Here is a 4,398-nt window from a genome sequence, read left to right on the forward strand (position 1 = left end):
CGCCTGCATTGCATGCAGATTCTTTACCACTGAGCCACTGGGGAAGCCCAGAAGATGTCTGAAACTGAAAGTCGCTCAGTTTGACTCTTTGCCACCCCAGAAACTATACAGTCCATGGAATACTCCAGGCCAGAATACTGGGGTGGGTAGACTTTCCCTTCTCCAGGGGGTCTTTCCAACCCAGGGATCAAACCCAGGTCTCCCGCATTGCAGGTGGATTCTTTACCGTTGAGCCACAAGGGAAGCCCAGAAGATGCCTAGTAAGTGCTTATTGAAAATGTACACATCCACAGAGCGTGGGGCCATGCTACTGCTAAGTCGCTTCAGTTGCGTCCGACTCCGTGCGACCCCATAGACGATAGCCCACCAGGCTCCCCCGTCCCTGGGATTCTCCAGGCAAGAACACTGGAGTGGGTTGCCATTTCCTTCTCCAATGCATGAAAGTGAAAAGTGAAAGGGAAGTCGCTCAGTCGTGTCCGACTCTTAGCAATCCCATGGACTGCAGCCCTCCAGACTTCTCCATCCATGGGATTTTCCAGGCAAAAGTACTGGAGTGGGGTGCCATTGCCTTCTCCTGGGGCCATGCAGTAATATTGTAAAGATTTTCCAAAATGACAACCACCAGTTCCTTCACATGCACAGAGAGGAGTCACATGAATGGGCCCCAAAACACTCCACATGGGAATAAAGCCTTCTTGGACCTTCCAGGCACTTCTCAGGGGACAGCTAAATGCAGCTGATGCTGTTGGCAGTAGAGAAGCTGCCCAGTGGAGCCCTGCCTGAAGTTCTGAGTCACAGAATTGTAGAGAAATAATACACTGCTGATGTTTTAGTCACCAAGTTTTGGGATGGTTGTTATGCAGCAGTAGACAATTGATGTGTGCTTAGTTGCTGTCTGACTCTTTTGTGACACCATGGACTGTATGTAGCCTGCCAGGTTCCTCTGTCCATGGGGATACTGGAGCAGGTTGCCATGCTCCCCTCCAGGGGAACTTCCCAACCCAGGGATTGAACCCAAGTCTCCCTCATTGCAGGCAGATTCTTTACCAGCTAAGCCACCAGGGAAGCCCTGATAACTGATACATAATGGTAGAGCTAGATGGTTCTTTGAGGTCATCACTCAACATCCATCCAACAAATACTCTATTATGTGCCAGGCCCAATTCTGGGTATATGAGATATATCATTAAATAAAACTTGCAAGGATCTCTGCTCTGTGGTACTAATAGTTTTGTGAGAAGAGTCAGACAATAATCAAAAAACACACACAAAAATGACTAAATTATACAGTGTATCAGAAATCAGTGAGTGGTAAGGAAAAAGGAGAAATGAACCAGACTGGGGGCTTGAGGGCCATGAGAGAGGTTGGTATGTTATCTAGACTAACTTGCTCTTTTTATTTTTTAATTAAAAAAAAAATTAGAAAAAAATTTTTTGGCCATACTGCTTGGCATGTGGCATCTTAGTTCCCTGAGCAGGCATCAAATCCACACTCCCTGCCTTGGAAGCCTGGAGTCTTAACCACTGGACCACCAGGGAATTCACCTAATTTCCTCTTTTTAGGAGTAAGGAAACTAAGTCCTGGAGTGCATGGATGACCCACTCAAGGGGAAGGGGAAGAGAAAAGAAAGCTTGGGCCCTAGTGCTAAGCACTTTTGCTCGAAAGCCTGACTCTGCAGCATCTTCGTCTGAACTACTTTTTCCCGCTTTATTGAAATCCTCCTCCAGCCTTGGGGCCTCTGCCAGTGCCAAGCATGCAGCCCCAGTCATTGGCCTCACAGGGTAGGGTCCTGCTCCGCTCAGAACAGGTCTCGGTGATTGTTATTACGCAGGCCTGGCAAGAATGCGGTCCACACATGTTTCTACCTGAACTGCGGGACCCGGGCCAGACTCCCAGGCTGTGTTTACAGCGTGTTCAGTCTCAGGCAAACCCAGGGCCACTGACTTTAGCCCACTGTGAGAGTCGGTGGGGGTAGTCCTAATCCTTTCCCCTAACCCACGGTTGAGAGTCCAGCCACACCTCACCTGCCCCCGGGGGCCCCATCCCTTTCTCCTGACTCCCCCAAAGGGGTTTTTCCGAATTTTGATTTCCTTCTAAGACATGATTTTCCAACCACGTGGCCAAGCAGATGTTTGAAACTCCTGCCTCGTGCAAGGGAGGCGGGTCTGCTTCCCCTCCCACCCTGGCTGCCTCCATCTCTCCATCTCCTCCTGAGCATCAGTGCAGTGGAACCGGAGAGATTGCTGAGCAGGGGGCCGGGGCTGCCACCTCCCAGGCCTCTTGGTAAACTCGCCAAGGACACAAAGGATGTGCCTGAAACAATCACACGCTCGCACTCTTGTCGGTGGGTGTATCCATGTGTTACACGCACGCAGGAGCACACTCAGCACCTCCCGTGTGGCTCTTCCTGGGGTCTGATTTGTTAAAAGGAACAACCACCACCACAAAAAGTCACCAGTCAGGTGATACTGTCTTCACACTCATAAAAAGGGGGCAGTGGGTGAGTCAGAGAAAGCTTATTAATTCACGGAGGAAGAGCTGCTGTCCCCTGTGGGGTGGGTCTCAGCCTAAGACACAATCCAAGTGATGCCAAGAGGTATCCTGCTCGGCTCAGCAGAAGCAAAGGGGCCTCAGCCACCTAGAATTCTCTGGCAGGACGTCCTCCCTGGTATGATAAGATGGAAAGCTAGCTTGGGGGAATATTGTCTCTGAATGTTGAGATTTTAGCATTAAACATACCATCTTGGAATCCCTGCCTGAGGTAATTTCTTATGTTTTTTTTTTTTTTTTGGTCTAAATTATTGAACGTTAGTACTGTATCAAATTCTGTGAAAGATGATTCCATAATTCTCTATGTACCCACCCCCTTTCACATCCACCCCAGCCCTGGGCCTCTGACTTGCTCTGCTGCTGCTGCTAAGTCGCTTCAGTCGTGTCCGACTCTGTACGACCCCGTAGACGGCAGCCCACCAGGCTCCCCCGTCCCTGGGATTCTCCAGGCAAGAACACTGGAATGCGCTGCCATTGCCTTCTCCAACACATGAAAGTGAAAAGTGAAAATGAAGCCGCTCAGTCGTTTCCGACTCCTAGCGACCCCATGGACTGCAGCCCACCAGGCTCCTCCGTCCGTGGGATTTGCCAGGCAAGAGTACTGGAGTGGGGTGCCATTGCCTTCTCCGTGACTTGCTCTGGCCCCTGAAAAAACAGCAAACATGATGCAACACAGAGGCTAGAAAGGTGCCGGCGCCTCAGGGCTTGCCTTGTCCCTGAGGGAACTCTTCCACCACGTGAAGAGCCTCGGTGAGCCCGGAAGGTGTGGGGCCAGAGGGGGAGAGGCCCACCGGTCCCTGCACCCCAGCTGGCCAGCAGGGATCCCACCATTGGGAATGAAGCCATGCTGGAGCACACAGCCCCAGCCAAGTCAGCCCAGAGCAGAACAATGGTGCAGACAGCCTTCAGACTCTCTCTCTCAAAGACATTTGTGCTTTTAAGCCAGTAAGTTTTAGATTGCTGTTGTTTAGTAGCTCAGTTGTGTCCAACTCTTTTGTGACCCTATGGACTGTATCCTGCCGGGCTCCTCTGTCCATGGGATTTCCCAGGCAAGAATACTGGAGTCGGTTGCCAATTCCTTCTCCAGGGGATCTTCCCGACCCAGGGATTGAACCTGTATCTCCTGCATTGCAGATGGATTTTTTTTTTTTTTTTTTTTTTACTGTTGAGTGGTTTCTAAAGTAGCAAGAACTGGAACTTCCCTGGTGGTGCAGTGGTTAAGAACCCACCTGTCAATGCAGGGAATGTGGGTTTGATCCCTGGTTGGGGAACTAAGATCCCACATGCCACCGGGCAGCTAAGACCCAACACAGCCAAAAAATAAATATACTATTTTTAATTCTTAAAAGAAAACAATAAAGTAGCAAAAGCTGTCACAAATACACCAGAACAACCTTCCCTATGAATGCTCTCTGAATGGCTTGGAGACTCTGGAACCATCAAGGATTTATTACTTCAGTAAGTGGCCATGAAATTAAAAGATGCTTACTCCTTGGAAGGAAAGTTATGACCAACCTAGATAGCATATTCAAAAGCAGAGACATTACTTTGCCAACAAAGGTCCGTCTAGTCAAGGCTATGGTTTTTCCTGTGGTCATGTATGGATGTGAGAGTTGGACTGTGAAGAAGGCTGAGCGCCGAAGAACTGATGCTTTTGAACTGTGGTGTTGGAGAAGACTCTTGAGAGTCCCTTGGACTGCAAGGAGATCCAACCAGTCCATTCTGAAGGAGATCAGCCCTGGGATTTCTTTGGAAGGAATGATGCTAAAGCTGAAACTCCAGTACTGTGGCCACCTCATGCGAAGAGTTGACTCATTGGAAAAGACTCTGATGCTGGGAGGAATTGG

General features: G+C 49.6%; 1 protein-coding gene across 1 annotated transcript in view; it reads right to left on the reverse strand.

The window, feature by feature from the left end:
- ISM1 (isthmin 1, angiogenesis inhibitor) overlaps positions 1-4,398 on the reverse strand; it is a 93,954-nt gene that overhangs the window by 12,428 nt on the left and 77,128 nt on the right. The window lies entirely within an intron of this gene.

This window comes from Bison bison, unplaced genomic scaffold (assembly GCF_000754665.1).
Source record: "Bison bison bison isolate TAMUID 2011002044 unplaced genomic scaffold, Bison_UMD1.0 scf7180017864196, whole genome shotgun sequence".
Taxonomy (NCBI): domain Eukaryota; kingdom Metazoa; phylum Chordata; class Mammalia; order Artiodactyla; family Bovidae; genus Bison; species Bison bison.